This window comes from Marmota monax, unplaced genomic scaffold, assembly GCF_021218885.2.
Source record: "Marmota monax isolate L192 unplaced genomic scaffold, Marmota_monax_Labrador192_F-V1.1 WCK01_AAM20220418_F8-fsc00034, whole genome shotgun sequence".
Classification (NCBI taxonomy): Eukaryota; Metazoa; Chordata; class Mammalia; order Rodentia; family Sciuridae; genus Marmota; species Marmota monax.
This window is the reverse complement of record NW_026693934.1, coordinates 11,470,777-11,490,048: the sequence shown is the minus strand read 5'-3', so window position 1 is coordinate 11,490,048 and position 19,272 is coordinate 11,470,777. Positions and strand designations below refer to the sequence as shown.

The 19,272-nt window shown below is 37.5% G+C and overlaps 1 protein-coding gene across 1 annotated transcript in view; it reads right to left on the bottom strand.

Moving 5' to 3' along the window:
• Map3k2 (mitogen-activated protein kinase kinase kinase 2) overlaps positions 1 to 18,960 on the bottom strand; it is a 75,045-nt gene extending 56,085 nt beyond the window's left edge. Inside the window, exon 1 of the mRNA XM_046463728.2 lies at positions 18,477 to 18,960. The gene's annotated coding sequence lies outside the window, so the exon portion shown is untranslated. The remainder of the gene's footprint in view (positions 1 to 18,476) is intronic.
• Positions 18,961 to 19,272: the final 312 nt, after the last annotated feature.

Genomic DNA, 19,272 nt, shown 5'->3' with positions numbered 1-19,272 from the left:
AAGAGAGAGTCTACAGTTTGAGAGCAAATTTTTGCCACACACATGTCAGACAGAGCACTAATCTCTAGGATATATAAAGAACTCAAAAAACTTAACACCAAAAAAACGAACAACCCAATCAATAAATGGGCTAAAAAGCTGAACAGACACTTCTTAGAAGATATACATCCGATCAACAATATATGAAAAAAAAGTTCAACATCTCTAGCAATTAGAGAAATCAAATTAGCAAATCAAAACTACTCTAAGATTTCATCTCACCCCAGTCAGAATGGCAGTTATCAAGAACACAACAATAAATGTTGAAGAGGATGTAGGTGAAAAGGTACACTCATACATTGCTGGTGGAACTGCAAATTGGTGCAATCAATATGGAAAGCAGTATGGAGAATCCTTAGAAAACTTGAAATGGAACCACCGTTTGACCCAGCTATCCCACTCCTCGATCTGTATACAAAGAACAAAATCAGAATACCAAAGTAATGCAGCCACATCAATGTTTACAGCAGCTGAATTCACAATAGCTAAACTGTGGAACCAACCTAGATGTCCTTCAATAGATGAATAGATAAACAAACTGTGGTATATATAGACAATGGAATATTACTCAGCATTAAAAGAATAAAATTATAGCATTTGCAGGTAAATGCATGGAGTTGGAGAATATCATGCTAAGTGAAGTAAGCCAATCCCCAAAAACCAAATGCCAAATGTTTTCTCTGATAAGTGGATGCTAATCCATAATGGGGGGGGGCATGAAAAAAATGGAGGAACTTTGGGCAAAGAAGAGGTAGGGGTGGAGAGGAGGGTGGGGGCAGGAAAGATGGTGGAATGAGATGGACATCATTACCCTAAGTACATGAATGAATGCACATATGGTGCAATACTACATCATGTACAACCAGAGAAATGAAAAGTTGTGCAATTGCGTACAATGAATCAAAATGCATTCTGTCATAGATACCTAATTAAAATAAATTAATAAAAAAAGAAATGGAGAGCATGAGAAATGTTATTAGATATATTTCTTCCTATTCTAAAATCCTCTTTAAATAATAACTATGTTATGAAGTTGAACATATAAAAATGAAAAGCATCACAACTATACAATAAAGGTCAGAAAAGGGAGGGGAATAATTGTAGTATACTGTTTCTTTTATTCTACATGATATAAATTCTAAAAATATGAAATGGCAAATGACAAAATATTATAAAGAAATGCATACCTATAAACAATAGATGAAATGGACAAATTTCTTAAAAGAAACAAATTACCAAAGGTCACCAAAGAAAAATATAACCTGAGAAGTCCTATATCTACTAAAGAAACAATCTTGGTGACCTTGAAGTGTAGAAAATAATTCTTTTCATTCCCCTGATAGTATCTTTTGGATAATAAAAGCACTAATTTTTTTTAGCTCTAATCTTTTTAAAAAAGCACTGAACTTCACTAAAATTAAAAACTTACACTTCAAAAGGCACCAGTAAGAAACTGAAAACAGAGCCACAGACTAATAGAATGTATGTACAAAACATACCTGGCATAGCATTTGTGTCTCAAGAATACATAAATACTCTTATAACCCAAGGAAAAAAAAACAATCCAATAAATAAATGGGCAAAAGATTCAGACATAAACATCACCAAAGAAGATATATGGATAGCAAATAAACACATGAAAGATGCTCAATATTGTTAGTGAAAATGGAAATGGAAATATAAATTGAAACCACAAGATTCCCAAAGCCTGGCCATCCAAAGTGCTGACAAGTAAAATGTTCATACTACTAATGAGAATGTTAAGTGGTACAACCACTCTGGAAAACAGTTTGGCAGTTTCTTACAAAACTACATATGTTTTACGTTTAACCCTGCAATCATGCTTCTGAGTATTTACCCAAATGAGCTGAATACTTACATACATCTACTTAAAAGCCCTGAACACAATTATTTAAAATTGCAAAAAAAAAAATGGAAACAAACCTTCTGTAGGCAAGAGGATAAACAAATTGTGGCACATAATACAATAGAACAGTATTCAGGAAATAAAAAGAAATGAACTATCAAGGCACAAAAAGACACAGGAACTTAAATGCATATTGCTAAGTGAAAAAAGTCAATCTGCAAAGGATATACATACTGTGTGATTCCAAATGTATAACATTCCAGTTACGTGAGGGCTGGAGATTTAGCTCAGTAGTTCAGCACATGCTTAGCACACATGAGACTCTGGGTTCAATTCCCAGCACCAAAATAATAATAAAGATAATAATTATGTTAGGTAAAAGAAGGCAGACTTCCCCCCACAAAGAGTATTTGTATGACTCCATTTACATAAAATTCTAGAAAATGCAAACTAATTTACAGTGACAGAATGCAGATTATTGGTTACTTAGGAACAATGAATTAAAGTAAGATGGTAAAAGTTCTCTATAGGTTTAATGCAATGCCAATCAAAATCCCAACGGCATTTCTTGTAGAAATAGATAAAGCAATTATGAAATTCATATGGAAAAATAAAAGACCCAGAATAGCAAAAACAACTCTAAGCAGGAAGTGTGAATCAGGCGGTATAGCGATACCAGACCTCAAACTATACTACAGAGCAATAGTAACAAAAACAGCATGGTACTGGTACCAAAACAGGCGGGTGGACCAATGGTACAGAATAGAGGACACAGAAACCAATCCACAAAACTACAACTATCTTATATTTGATAAAGGGGCTAAAAGCATGAAATGGAGGAAGGATAGCATCTTCAACAAATGGTGCTGGGAAAACTGGAAATCCATATGCAACAAAATGAAACTGAATCCCTTTCTCTCGCCATGCACAAAAGTTAACTCAAAATGGATCAAGGAGCTTGATATCAAGTCAGAGACATGGCGTCTGATACAAGAAAAAGTTGGCTACAATCTACATACTGTGGGGTCGGGCTCCAAATTCCTCAATAGGACACCCATAGCCCAAGAGTTAACAACTAGAATCAACAAATGGGACTTACTCAAACTAAAAAGTTTTTTCTCAGCAAAAGAAACAATAAGAGAGGTAAATAGGGAGCCTACATCCTGGAAACAAATCTTTACTCCTCACATTTCAGATAGAGCCCTAATATCCAGAGTATACAAAGAACTCAAAAAATTAAACCACAAGAAAACGAATAACCCAATCAACAAATGGGCCAAGGACCTTAACAGACACTTCTCAGAGGAGGACATACAATCAATCAACAAGTACATGAAAAAATGCTCACCATCTCTAGCAGTCAGAGAAATGTAAATCAAAACCACCCTAAGATACCATCTCACTCCAGTTAGATTGGCAGCCATTATGAAGTCAAACAACAACAAGTGCTGGCGAGGATGTGGGGAAAAGGGTACACTTGTACATTGCTGGTGGGACTGCAAATTGGTGCAGCCAATTTGGAAAGCAGTATGGAGATTTCTTGGAAAGCTGGGAATGGAGCCACCATTTGACCCAGCTATTCCCCTTCTCGGTCTATTCCCTAAAGACCTAAAAAGAGCATGCTACAGGGACACTGCTACATCGATGTTCATAGCAGCACAATTCACAATAGCTAGACTGTGGAACCAACCTAGATGCCCTTCAATAGATGAATGGATAAAAAAAAATGTGGCATTTATACACAATGGAGTATTACTCTGCATTAAAAAATGACAAAATCATAGAATTTACAGGGAAATGGATGGCATTAGAGCAGATTATGCTAAGTGAAGCTAGCCAATCCCTAAAAAACAAATGCCAAATGTCTTCTTTGATATAAGGAGAGTAACTAAGAACAGAGTAGGGTCGAAGAGCATGAGAAGAAGATTAACATTAAACAGGGATGAGAGGTGGGAGGGAAAGGGAGAGAGAAGGGAAATTGCATGGAAATGGAAGGAGACCCTCAGAGTTATACAAAAGTACATACAAGAGGAAGTGAGGGGAAAGGGACAAATAATACAAGGGGGACAAATGAATGTCAGTAGAGGGGGCAGAGAGAGAAGAGGGGAGGGGAGGGGAGGGGAGGGGAGGGGAGGGGAGGGGAGGGGAGGGGAGGGATAGTAGAGGATAGGAAAGGCAGCAGAACACAACAGACACTAGTATGGCAATATGTAAATCAATGGATGTGTAACTGATGTGATTCTGCAATCTGTATATGGGGTAAAAATGGGAGCTCATAACCCACTTGAATCAAAGTGTGAAATATGATATATCAAGAACTATGTAATGTTTTGAACAGCCAACAATAAAAAATTAAAAAATAAATAAATAAATAAAGTAAGATGGTAAAGGAATACAAAAGGGCCTGAGTAAACTCTTGAAGTTGACAGATATTTATTATCTTGAGATGTGTGATGTTTTCACAGGCATATACATGCATCAAAGTTTGCCAAATTATATAATTTAATGTAAGGTCTATTAAATGTCACTTATCTCAATCAAGTTACAAAAAAAAGCCATTCTTTAATGCTACTAGCTCCACAACTCTAAAATTGACATTAGGCTAATTTATGAGTCATACTACAAGTCTCATTATCTTACAGACACTTCCCCTTTTATGTGTATATGTGTGTTACACTGGGTACTGAACCTAGGTCCTTGTGCATTCTAGGCAAGCACTTAACACTGAGCTAGCTACATCCTTGACACTCACCCCTTTCTTTTTTTTTTTTTTTTTTGGTACTGGGCTCAGAAACTATATCTACTTCATATGATTGTTACAAGGTTAAAAGAAATATTATTTGTAAAGCATTTAGAATAACCAAGCATAACAAACACACATATAAACACACACACAAAGCTAAAAATTTAGTTCAGCATTTGGACAAAAGCTTGTTCAGAATCCACTTTTACATATTTTGTACTGCTTCTCATTTACTTGCTTATTTAATATACAGGCACGTGTTAAATGGTGTACTATATGATAAACTATGTACCAATGCACTCCCCTCACTCCTTCAAAAATTAAATTCTAAAATCCTTTAAAATTCTAAAATCCTTCCAAAGTTTAAAAAATACACAAAACTTTATACCTTAGCCCTGGTATGAAAGAAAAAAAAAAATAACCAGGGGCTGCAGGTATAGATCAATGGTAGAGCACTTGCCTGGCATGTGTGAGGCACTGGGTTTGATTCTAAGTACCACATAAACACAAATAATAAAATAAAGGTATTGTGTCCATCTACAACTAAAAAAAAAAAAAAAAAAACATAACCAGGACTACCTTCAAATTAGATTTATATTGAGCATACTCACATTTTGATGGTAGGAGTTTCAAACTTTCTATTGTTCATTATATCATCAAAACTCCCAAATAATATCAAACACAGTACTGTTCACTCAGACCTCTGGAGTCAGTACATGCTACCTAAACCTCACACTCCAACAAAAACCCAAACCTAGTCAATTCTCATCAAAGCAATTCCTACAATCTCCTTCAATTCATGCTCTGTAAAAAGGTTCTTTTCCTAGCTGTCTTCACTAATGTAAGTTGCTTTTGGTAGGAAATATTATTTACACATGCATATCTTCTACAGCACCTAACAACACTTAGCACATAGTAGCCACTAACAAGCACCTTAAATAAACAAACCTCAAGTTTAACTCCTTACAATAATAAAAATATCTGCTTTCTCCCAAAGGACTGAAATCATGACTGAACTGTGTTGGGATTTGGGCAGTGGGGCCTTTATTCTCATTTTTATAGATGGAAAATGGAGGGATAAAAAGGTTAGTTAACTGTTTTAGCTCAATTCTGAATTAGAGCTAAGGATCAGGACTACCTATCGAGTGACTTTCCCAAGTCAAATGGCTGGAAAATGGCAGTCCTGAGATTCTACTCTTTGATAACTCATTTGAGACACAAGTTAGGAGTAAAGATAACTAAAGAAGGGGAGATGGGTTTACAGGGGATGGTCTTAGTTTCCACTCATCTCTCCCTCCTCTTCAATAATCATTACTCCTAACATGCATCTCAAAACAACTTATTCAAGAAATTGTTTCCAATTAAGTTCACTGCCACTCTCAGCACTCTGTACCTCATTTGTGGGCATGGTCTCCCACCTATCCAATTTAGAATTTATTTATTTATTCTTTGGCCAAACTGAGGCTTTTTCTATTTACTTCTTGTTTTCATTAGGCTAGACCGACAGCTAGGTATGCTTCATTCCTATAAGACCAACAGTAGTATTGCCATCACTACTTAATTAAATATAGCTTTATTATATGAATATTATGTTATTACTTACAATTTTTATATTTACATGAATGTTTAGAATATTTATATTCATATTATTACATTAAATATTCCCATAATACTCACTGCATCACATTTTCACATATGTACGGAAAACCATATACTTCAGTTTGCTAAGGACAGTCCCAGTTTATTTATTTATTTTTATTTATTTTTCAGTTGTAGTTGTACACAATATATTTTATTTATTTGTTTGTTTTTATTTATTTATTCATTATTTATTTATTTATTCATTCATTCGTTCATTCTTATGTGGTGCTGAGGATCGAACCTGGAGCTTCGCATGTGCTAGGCAAGCTCTTCTGCTGAGCCACAACCCCAGCACCCTCGTTTATTTTTTTTAACTAAGGATATTTAAAAACAAAAAACACTTTATTGAGGTATGACTACAATGCAAAAAGCTGTCTATATTTCATGTATACAACCTAAAAAGATAGGAGAAAAATATACACCCATGAAACCATCAGCACAATATACGCCCAGGATAATTATTAAATCATCTTTCTTACACACTCTAAAGTACCCATGTATGGCTAATAAGTTATATGGCCACCCTAATACATACATGTCCCCCACCAGAATGAAGCTCTACAATTACAGAAACAATGACTGATTTAACTGTTTATCCTCAGGGTTAACACAGAAAAGGTAATAATGTAATTTTGGTAATAATGCAAGTGAACAACTAAAACTATAAATTGCTGAAAGCCTTATTTTACTGACACCCTTTGATATAGGATTTAATTTGATCAGAATTCCCTACTTGGAAGGCAGGAGGATCACAAATGGGAGGCCAGCCTGGACAACTTAATGAGACCCTGTCTCAAAAATAAAATGAAAAGGGCTGGGGATGTACCTCAGTGGTAGAGTGCCCCTGGGTTCAACCCCCAGTACCACTTTAAAAAAATAGTAAGAAAAAAGAAACACTAATATGATATCCAAAAGCCATTATATATGTTCTAACATCACAATAAAACAGCATAATTAGTAAGACATCCAGATAGCCTCCTATTTCTGGTTATACAGCAAAAGACAGGTAATATTTTTAAAACATTGAAAAGAGAATAACTATCAATCTAGACTGTCACTGACAATTAACACATTTGAGAACTGAGCTAAAAACTTCAGACAAGCAAAAACAGTTTACCACTAAGCATAAAGAAACTTCTAAAAGATGTGCTTCAAAAAAAAAAAGTGATTCCAGAAGAACACAATCTAGCAAGAAATTGATAAATGTAATAAATTTAAATATTAATTGTAGAGAAGAAGAAAAATGTTTAATTTGGGCAACTGATAGGAATGGTATAGAATTATAATACTTAACTATGGCATGTAAGCTAAAAGGGGATGACTGAATTGTTCACCCACAGTGGGAACTTTTTCCAGACACTCCCTTCTCCTGGAAACCTACCCCTTCTACCACTTACCACCTCAACCACTCTCTTGATATGGAGTGTCAAATCAGCAGGTGGGCCCACACCATTCCCATAACTGATGGTCCAGAGGTGGGCAACCAACCCAAGCCAAGTTAAACATGAGAATCTCTAGAAATTACATATAGATGACCAAAAGCAGAAAAGGATAGGAGTCAGAATCAGGGCTCCACTTGCCTTGTGGATGCATACCTTTTGTCTGTGCTGTCTGAAATACTTACCTTTTTCTACTTGTCCAATCCATCTTTTAAGGACCCAGATCAAGGCCTCCCTGTCCTCTTCGCCAAGTCATTTTTCCATTTATAAATTAGAGCAGAAAAGAATTAAGATCTGTGAACTGTCAGTGTGCTAGGCATTTCACATACAGTATCACTTAAGCCCTAATTATACTGGACTGACAGCGTTTGCTATCTCTCCATTCAAGGTCATCTTTCTTAAAGGTTATAACTTCACATAATAGCTTCCTAACTAGTCCATGTTTACATGTGTTCTCTGCAGCCAGACTGCAATATCCTCAAACAAAGGAACTACATATTATACTCTTATCTCCACTCATCTTCTCTCTTCTCGCCATCTCCTTCCAAAATGTATCCTTCCTATTTATCAGTCTTTTCTCCTTACTACTGCAATTACTACTGATAATAAAAGCTACTGTCTACAATGGCTTGCTTTGTGCTGACACTCTGCTAAATACTTTACACACATTTCATTTAGCCTAACAATCCTATAAGGTAGATATTATTTCCCCATATTACAGAAGGGGAAACAGGCTTGGAGAGCTTAAGCAAACTTGCTCTTCACAATAGAGCCTAGACCTAGAAAATACCATTGTGGATCCCCACAATTTTAACATCCTCCATTGTTTTGTTTTGTGTCTCCTTTAACTGCTGTGGCAGTGTTACTATGTCAAACTGGTTAAGTTCAAACTACATTTTCCAGAATCTTCTTCCAAATAAGCAAATTACTCTCTGAAGATCGCTGTTGGACAGAAATACCAGAGTTGCCAACAGATTCTACCATATTTCTGTTCTCTCCTACTCTGCATATAGCTCTCCTTCCTGATTGCCAAATGTGTCAAACAGCAACTCCAAGTCCATCACCATCAAAGCCTGACTTAGGACCAAAAGAGACAGCTGTGCAGAAGTAACAGCTCTTCACAGACTTTCCATCAGCTCCACCATGTGCTCCACTCCAGCAGCTGGGAATACAAGGTTTCAGATTCACCTTTTCGTATTCACCTGCAAATTCCAACTTGCCACTATACCATGGCTTCAAGAAATCACATGAGAGATTTTTCTCTGATTTCTGAGTTTCTCCCACAACTATATAAGGTCTTAATTCCTTTCATAAAGTCTTATTTTCAAAATACCATAGTGGCTTTGCTTCCTTGACTGAACTCTTAAATATGCAAGTTTCCTCCCAATCTACTTACTGAACAAGAAATCTCTGCAACTTGCCTTCTGAGATCCTCCTGCATATCCAAATCTAGGCCCACTCAGTCCTTCCTTGCTTTGTTTTACCAGTTCTGCACTGCCCATCTTTGTTTCTTTGGAATGCAAGATTCTATACCTTCCTAATTAATCCTCCCATTAACAAAAAAGCAAGCAAGACTTAATGGAGAGCCAGTGCCTGTGATCCCAGTGACTCCAGAGGGCTGAGGCAGAAGGATCGTGAGTTCAAAGCCAGCTCAAAGCGAGGCACTAAGCAACTCAGTGAAACCCTGTCTCTAAATAAAACACAAAACAGGGCTGGGGCTGAGTAGTTGATGCCCCTGAGTTCAATCCCCAGTACCAAACAAAGATTTAATGGAGAGAATGCTAGCTAAAGTGGGTATCAGATTAGCAAATATCAATACCAACTTACTCAGAACAAGGTTAGCTAAGAACACTGAAGGGTAATCCTATGCTTTGGTTAGAGACATGAGAATAGAAAAAGGAAGAGCAACAACACAGAAAAATTCTGAGAAGAAAAATATCGACTGATGTATGGTTTATCCTAAAGTTTTGTCCCCTGGAAGCAGGGAAGAGCTGCTTTTTAAAATGTAATTAAGTTTAGGCTTATCCAAGTGTCTCCCTAAATTATTTTTAAGTTTCTACTGGACATAAAAGACTGAACAACTTTTCCAATACTTTTTTTTTCCTTTTCCAAAAAGATCCCCTATTTTTAACTAAAGTGTTTAAACACATTTCCAAAAATGTGTTTCAGTAGTCTTGGTTCTCCACTCTTAATATCAGAATAATTCAGTTCTTCTCTGGTGTTTTCCAGGGCTCCATGCTTACTAGCTTGGTTTTTAGTACTCAACTTTCCCACAAGTGATTCTATGTCTCTGGCATACATAATCTTACCTTGTTACTTAATAAAGAAAAGATCAGTTATGTATTCTAAGATGGTGCAATGTTCATTAATTAGCATCACAAAATTTTATCCCATGGTCACGGGTTACTGGATATTGCCATAGGGTTGGAAGTTTTACTCTGGGAAGTGCCTGAGGAATTTCTGGCCTAGAGTTCTCCCAAAGGGAGTACCCTCCTCCCTCCACCAACACAAAGCAAAAATAAACTTTTGTGTTCTGGACTACTGAGATGTGGGAGTTAGTGTTCACAGCCTACTCAAAATGAGTCTAAATTTTAATGAAAATTTTTAATGTTTATCCTATTCAAGAAATTGTATCATCACTTCTCTAGCAATATACATTAAGCTCTTCCAAATTATTTTCTCCTAGAGTGAACACAATTTCCATACCATTTATTTAAAATAGATCAGTTGAGCCCAGTACAGTGGCACATGCTTGTAATTCCAGTGAACTGGGAGGCTGAGATAAGAGGATGGTAAGTTAGAGGCCAGCCTCAGCAACTTAGCAAGGCCCCAATCAACTGAATGAGACCCTGTCTCAAAATACAAATTCAAAAAGGGCTGGGGATGTGGCTCAGTGGTAAAGTATCTCTGAGTTCAATTCCTAGTACCAAAAAATAAAATAAATCAGCTTATTCTCATCCTACTGAAAATTTTATGTAATAGAAAGACATCATTAAGGTTTACTCAAGTACTGATCAGAACTCTATGGCTTAGTAATTACAAAAGATGAGAGGTAAGAACATCTAAATCTGAGAGGGTTGTTTTAGCTATGTTGACCCATCGCAGAAGATTCCAGTGCACATATTCCCACAGAGAATGTTGCATATAATGAGAACATGTGAGCAATGTGGAAGTCACGAGAGGGTTAGGAACTCTTGCTCTAACTGAAAGAGCCTTACAAAATCCCAACCAGACTATTTGAGTCTGAGCAAGATCCTTCACATCTCTGAGCCAGTTTCTGCACATGTAAAATAGGATAATAGGATCAACCATGCTTACTATAAAATTAAAAATTCTGGAGTGAGGGCTGGCAGTGATAGAGTCCTTGCCTAGCAAGGCCCCGCATTCAATCCCCAGCAGCACACGCGCGCGCGCACACACACACACAGTAGAATGAAGTTTCTGGCATATAGGAGACACTCAAATATTACTTCTCCTTCCTCCCAAAATACAGTCTGAAATTTATAAAAAATTGGGTGATGGCCTTCAAGGCCAGAAGACATACCTTCTGAAACAGGAACAAAAAGCCAAAGAGGAGACCAGGCTGAGATGCAAAACAAGGATGTGATAAAAAGGAAATGGGAGAGATCAAGGATTGCCAAGATTAACAGAGATTCAAATGCATAACTAAAATACTCATATGAGATTTAAAATATTATTTCATTTGTCTCAGAAGGTTATAAAGAACAAAACAATGGAGTAGCATGGAGGTCAAACCCAAGAAAATCTACTAAAATGAAAAGTAAAATAACAAAGAGATGAAAATGTTGAGAGAAGATGACAGATAAGAGAATGGAGATCTAATCTAAAAACCCACATTCTAAAGGAACTAGAACACAAAGAAAAACCACAGACATTTAAAAAAGAATACTCTTCAAAGAGCTGAAACAAAATTGAGATGATTATGTAGCTTTGAATCTTTGGTTTAAATATTTATTTAATAATAGATACATATACTCAGAGATACCAGAAGGCAAACCAACAGTATTTTCTCATCCAACTTTCTTAACAAATTTGGGAAACTCACTGACAATTAGTAAACATTCACAACTAGTTAAGCTTACATTTTTGCTCCCATAAACTTATCAAGAATTATGTTCATGTCTTGTAATAATTAATCAAATACATAAACTAATGAAACAGTGAATGCAAAAAGTTGTTTCTATGAAAATGAAAATTATGTCAAATATCTAGAAAGACCCAAAGTCTAAAAAAAAAAAAAAAACTATTATTAAATGAGTTATAGGTGAATCAACTGTAAAAGACTAGATAGAAAAATCACATAACTCTAGATGGATCATATACTCAGACTGCTTTACATTTCTGTTTTTTAAACAAAATAAAATATTTAAGATAAAAATGGGGGCTGGGATTGTGGCTCAGCGGTAGAGTGCTTGCCTAGCACCGGCAGGACCCGGGTTCGATCCTCAGCACCACATAAAAATAAAGGCATTGTATTGAGTCCATCTACACCTAAGAAATAAATATTAAAAAAAAAAAAAAGATAAAAATGTGTCATTTTGTTCCCCTGAAATATAAAATATTTAAGATAAAAATGTGTCATTTTATTCCCCTGAAATTAGAACTTTTTAAATTAAACTGAACACTACCAACCCTAATCATATTAAATAAGAGAGCGTCTATGTACATCAAAATAAAAACATGAACTGCGTGGATTGTAGAATATTTTTACAAAAACTGAATTGATTTTTTATTTGATTTTTTGAACACTTACATGCTAGATATTGTGTTAAGCATTATCCCATTTAAATTTCATAACAAGGCTGGGGATGTGGCTCAAGTGGTAACGCGCTCGTCTAGCATGCGTGAGGCTCTGGGTTCGATTCTCAGCACCACATAAAAATAAAATAAATATATTGTGTACACCTAAAACTAAAAAATAAATAAATATTTTTAAAAATAAATAAATAAATTTCATAACAAACCTATAAGTACTATTATTATTATTTTACAAATACATAAAATGAAGTTTAAAGAAATTAAATAGAAGCACTAAGACTCACATTCAGACCTGACTCCCAAGTTCATATTCTTAGCTATTTACTACCTTTATTTTCTTTTCTGTATTTTTAAATGTTTCAGTAAATATTATAAGCACAGTTGGTTAACATATAGGACTTGTTAAATTAGTTCAACTATTGCCTATTTTTCAAGGCCTCTGGAAGCACCCTACCCACCATGGGACAAAGTACATATTCTCTAAATGATAATATGTATTACACTTTGGTAAATCAGATCCAATTTTCTCATTGTCCTGATAAAGCTCATAGGCAGCATGATAAATGCACTGACTCTGGCCAGTCATGATGGCAAAAACCTGTTACCCCAGCAACTCCAGGGGCTGAGGCAGGAGGATGGCATGTTCAAGGCCAGTCTGGGATTACTTCATGAGGCTCTACCTCAAAATAAAAATAAAAAGGGCTAGAGATGAGCTGGGGCTATAGCTCAGTGGTAGAACACTTGCTTAGTATGTGTGAGGCAATGGGTTCAACCCTCAGCACCACATAAAAATAAACAAAATAAAGGCATTCTGCCCATCTACAACTACAAAAAAATTTTTTTAAAGGGGGCGGGGGGCCTGGAGATATCACTCAGTAGTAGAGTACCCCAGGCTTACTCCCTGAAAAATAAATAAATAAAAGCACAGATTCTGGAGCCAGACTGCCTAAATCAAAGCCCCAGCTCCATCACAGACAAGATGTAGAAACATGGACAAGTTACTTACTGTCCCTGAGTTTCGTTTCCTCATCTGCAATAGATATAATAATAGTAAGTAACTCACTGGGTTGGTATAGGGATTAAGTGAATTACATTCTTTAAAGGAGTACTTTTGCGAATAAAGGGAAAATTTTTTGTTTCCATATATATAGTTTATCCTGATTTACCAAAAAAAAAAAAAAAGTGAAAAAATTTCATGTAAACTGCTTCATGAATTAAATCATATTTTTAATGATAATGGGTTACTTAAGGAAATTCTATCATGAAACCTTCTTTAAAACAACCATCTACTTCCAGGCACAGAGGCACACACTTGTGATCCCAGTTACTAGGAGGCTGAGGCAGGGAGGCCAAGGCAAGAGGATCACAAAAACAAGGGGAAAAAAATCTACTAAATGTTATTCAGTTGGAAAATCAATTTTATGTTATATGTATTTGATTTACTTATATCCAACTTAATAAAAATGAGGTTTATCCCTAAATGTAATTAACATATCTCATCATTAGAAATTAATTCATTCTACTAATTAAAGCAAATACATATATGAAAAGAAATTAATTCATTTTTTACTCATAAATGTTCACTAACATAATCATCATGAAATGAAATACAAAGTAAAGTTTAAAAACATGTAACTCTTCCTTTGTTTTTTTTTTTTTTTGTGTGTGTGTGTGTGTGTTGGGGGATTGAACCCAGGGCCTCAAATATGCCTGCCCTTAACTGAGCTACACAATCCCCAACCCAAAACTTATAATTCTTCAACTACACATAGTAATACAATTAAAACTAGAATTCAGAGGCGAGGGATGTAACTCAATGGTACAGCACTTGCCTCATGGATGTGAGGCCCTGGGTTTGATCCCCAGCATCACAAAAGATAAAAAAAAAAGATTAGAATCCAGATCTCAGTCCAGTTAGAAAAGCCCACCAATACACCAAAAATACACAATCTCCTCAAAATGTTTTTTAGTAGATCTAATCTTACCTTCTATTTCTGGCCATTCTTGTGCAACAAATGTTGACTGAGAAAAATTTAAACATACTTTTTAAGAGTATACATTTTTAACGATAAATCTAAGTTATCTCCTGTTACAAGTTTTAAAAGAAACCTGGTTTCCCATTTTTCTGAAACCAGGTTTCTTTTAAAACTTTTAACAAGAGATACCTTAGATTCATCATTAAAAATCTTAAAAATCCATAAAATGGGATTCTAATTAATGTAACTGCACAATACAGTTTCTGTGATTTTTGTTTCCATCTATAACAAAAGATTATTAACCTGAAATTCAAAAGCTCGCCTGACAAGGATCATCAACAGATCTCTACAACTGTTAGGTGAAAGATTATTGAAGAACAGGCTAGCACTACTGTGCTAATTTATCATGTCAGAGTTTACATGCTAATTGCAGTGAGAAATAGACCTTACCTTAATTATCCCCACAACAAAGTAAACAAACAGCATCACAAATAATGGGAATAAACAGTATCTTTTTTGTTTAATATTTTTTGGTAGATAGACACAATACCTTTATATATTTATTTTTATGGGTGCTAAGGATTCAACCCTGTGCCTCATCTGTGTGAGGCAAGTGCTTTACTACTGAGCCACAACCTCAGACCAGTATATGTCTTCTGATGGAAGGCAATAGGAAGTATACATCATCACTTAGGAATTCTTGTCCCAAATTTTTAATTTGAAACTAATCAACCCTTTACAGGAATAGATAGTATGGGGGAATTGAGGAACAAGCTAAATGACACCATGAAAGGAAAACTTCTAACAAATTCAGAATGTGAATCGTTTTTTCCACGTTTTATCGGGGCATTATAACTACACAAGATAGTAGGATTTGTTGTTATATATTCATATGTATACATGATAAAACAATAAAATTTCGACAATATCATTCCCCAGTATTTCCTTTTCCTCCCTTTTTCCCTCCCCTGGTCCCTTTCCTCTACTCTTTCCCTTCATTTTCATGAGAGCCCTCACACACATATATTTTTTTCTTTTTTCTCTCTAGCTTCTATGTATGAGAGAAAACACAGGATCCTTGACTTTCTGAGTTTGGCTATTTCACTTAAAATAATGCTCTTAAGTTTCATCCATCTTCTTGCAAATGACATAATTTCACAAGATGTGAGTCATTTTATAAGACAACTGTTTTTTTGATGTTTTAAAAAATATTAATGTCATTTTAAAAGAAGGGAGGACATGATGGTGCATGCCTATGATTCCAGTGACTTGTGAGGCTGAGACAGGCAGATCACAAGTTCGAAGCAAGCCTCAGCAACTTAGCAAGACTCAAAAAACAAAAAAGGGCTAGAGATGTAGCTCGGTGGTAGAGCACCTTTGGGCTCAATCCCCAGTACCACCAAAAGAAAAAAGTAGCTGGGTGAGGCTGTTCTATATTAGAAGAGATTTTAACAACCAAATGCAACAAGTAAACTTTGATGGGATCCTGGTTTCCTGGTTTGGTAAGGGACAATGCAGAAAGCCGAAAAGACTTTTTAATATAAATGAAAAGTTTTAAATATGGAAGGCTATTGGATTACACTAAAGAATCATCACACCTAAAAGAAATTAACAATAACAGTATTTTAGCTATTTAAGAAAATGTCCTTATCTTTAGGAGACACATACTGACAGACTTGGGGATAAAGTGTCGTCATACCAATCGCTTAGTTTTTAATGGTCCAGTCAAAAATAATATACATGTATTTACAGATAAAACAAATATGGCAAGATATCAACAAATGTTGAATCTAGAGGATCATCATAAGAGTGTTCACTATTACCAATTTTCTATGCGCTTGACATTGTTTCATAATAAAAAGTTGGGGGGTGCCTAGAGAGCTTCAACTCTACAAGGCAAAAAAAATCAATCTTAACTAAAACTGTAGGAACTACAGATTATCAAACATAACTTCTTTTTAATACACCTATTAAATATAGGTTTACCCCTGTGATAGAAACAAACTAGGAAAAAAGCGCCACCTAAAAAGCTTTAAAGATGGAGCTGGGGTTGTGGCTCAGCAGTAGAGCACTCGCCTAGCACATGTGAGGCGCTGGGCTCAATCCTCGGCACCACAAAAAATAAATAAAATATATTGTGTCCAACTACAGCTTAAAAAAATATTTAAAAAACAAAATCTTTAAAGATACAATGCTTAAAGGATTCAGTTTAAACACTGTGTGGTGGCACATGCCTTGTAAATCCCAGCAGCTGGAGAGGCTGAGACAGGAAGAAGATAACAAGTTGAAAGCCAACCTCAGCAAAAGTGAGGCGCTAAAAGCAACTCAGTGAGACCCTGTCTCTAAATAAAATACAAAATAGGGCTGGGGATGTGGCTCAGCGGTTGAGTGCCCCTGAGTTCAATCCCTAGTACCCCCCAAAAAACGATTCAGCCTATAATGTAAAAACAATTATTTAAAATAAGTCCTTAACAGCTAGTTCTCTCAAAACACAAGAGCACAATTAAATAACCATTCTGTGATGATACCATAATTCAATCCAATTCAACAAAATTCGACATGTTCATATTTTAACCTAACAACAACGCAATCTACTTATTGCCATTCACCTGTTAACTCTGTAAAGTTACCTTTTTCTTACAAGCATTACAAAGATGCTCAACTACAAATTTTCTTCAACCTGATAATATACTAATGAAATTATAGAATATTATAACACAGCATAAATAGATTTCCTAAACATCTGCAACTGAACGAAACTCCAATTACTCAAGAGAATTTATCAACATAGCCAGAACTCTGGCTCTACTTTTTCATTAACCACAATTAAAAAAACGGCACAAGAAAACGCTAAAATGAGAATTTTCAGTTAGCTTATAAAACATTGATTAGTAGTACTGCACTAATGAAAAAAATCACAACATTAAAAGATAACTTCCTGCAATATTCTACACATTAAATTTTGACATTAAACTCAGAAACATTGCATAAGAAAATTCAAAATTACTACGTGTGTTGACATTGCCACATATCCAGCAACAAATTTTGCAATAAGGAAATCTCAAGCAAATAACCCAAATACAAGTTCCCTATATGCATCAAGAACTGCAAAAGTAAAATTGTAACTTCTCAAGAAAAGTGCGGTCTCATCAAATATATTTCTTTTTTCGAAGAGGAGAATATATTTTTTTTTCCTGTCCAGTTCTACCACATAAAAAGTGAAGGTGCCTGGAGCCACCTTTTACAAGTAATATATATTTTTTTCAATCATGAAAACGATTTGGCAAGGCTGAAGCAAAACACATCGGACAGCCTACGTCAGGGAAAAGTAAACTATCCAGGTGTTTAGAATTTATGCTCAGGATGAAAATATCCAGCCAGTCTCATCCTCGCATACTTACTTTTCCAAGTCAAAGAAATACAGTCCTACAAAAGTCCATCTACATATCTGAATCACGGCTTCGGCTTCCTCGATTACTAGCTATGTGACCTTGGGCAAATAAATGCCTTAAACTTCTCCGAGCCTCAGTTTTTAATCTGTATGATGGGAAGGCATCGTGCCCACTTCACAGGGTTAGGAAGATGAAGTGAGATAACACACAACCACCGGGCATAAGCTCTAGCCAAATGCTCCATAGAGAGAGAAGAGAGAAACAATAATCGATAGACTATCACACTGTGACAATGCAAAGACAAGCAGTTTTTTGCTTACAGCGTGTAACATTTCTGCTTAGCCCCTGGGATCAGCGGCAACCTTGCGACAAGAACCCCGGCAGAGTACGTGTCTGACAGCTACACGGACCAGCAGCCTACTTGAAGCTAATCGGGATTTCAGGACGCGATGCTGGGGGCCAGAGGTCCACCCTCCCGGAGCAGGCCCGTCACCCGAAGAAATCCCGGCCCCGGAGCAGCGCACAGGCCACCGACAGCCACCCTCTCCGCCCCACGCCGGGCCCGCAGCCCCCAACAGACAGACCCCCACACACACTCACCGGCGCTCCGCAGGGACCTAGGGAGCCGCAGGCCCGAGGAGGGGCGGCAGCCGCCGAGCCCGCCCCTCCGCCCCCGCGCGGCCTGTCACCGCGGCCCCCGGTCGCGGGAGCCCGCGGGGCCCCCGGGGACCGGAGGGGCGCGCAAGAAGTCGGGCGCGGGCCGGTGGCAGGCCCGTTCCTCTTTCACATGGAGCCCCGGCCGGGGCCTCTCACGCCCCTGGGTGCTTCTCGCCGCAGCAGTCCCGAGGCCCGCGGGGAGGACGGCAGAAAAGGAGGAAGCCGAGGGCCGACGCTGCTGGAGACCAAAGAAGAGGCAGAAGCGACGACTCCGCGGCCGGGTCCCCGGAACGCCAGAGTCGTGGTCCTCGTAGTCGCCGCAACTGGCCGTGCGACCCCGAACACCGCACCCAGCGGCCGCACCACCCTTGCCAGGCTCCGCCGCTACGGGTAGCCCGGCCGCCACTACACACAGACCCGTGACGTCGGGCGTAACGCGGCGCACGTCACGGCCGCTCGCTCGTGCGCGCGCAGCCTCGGCCCGCCGAGAACAGAACCCGCCGCGGGCGCGCGCCCGACCGAAGCTATCCTGTCGGCGCCTGCGCAGTGGCCAACTGTGACTGCGCACACGTCTTGGTCCCCCACCCGCGGAGCGCCGCGGGGTTGCCGGTTCTGGCTTCCATCCGCTGGCGCCGGCCTACTAGCGCCACACACCAGCACCCTGGTCCTCTCGCACGTGCGCCTGTGCTGTATCTGCGACGTCAAAGCGGAGCCTGGGAAGCGTCTCCTACGTGGTTCG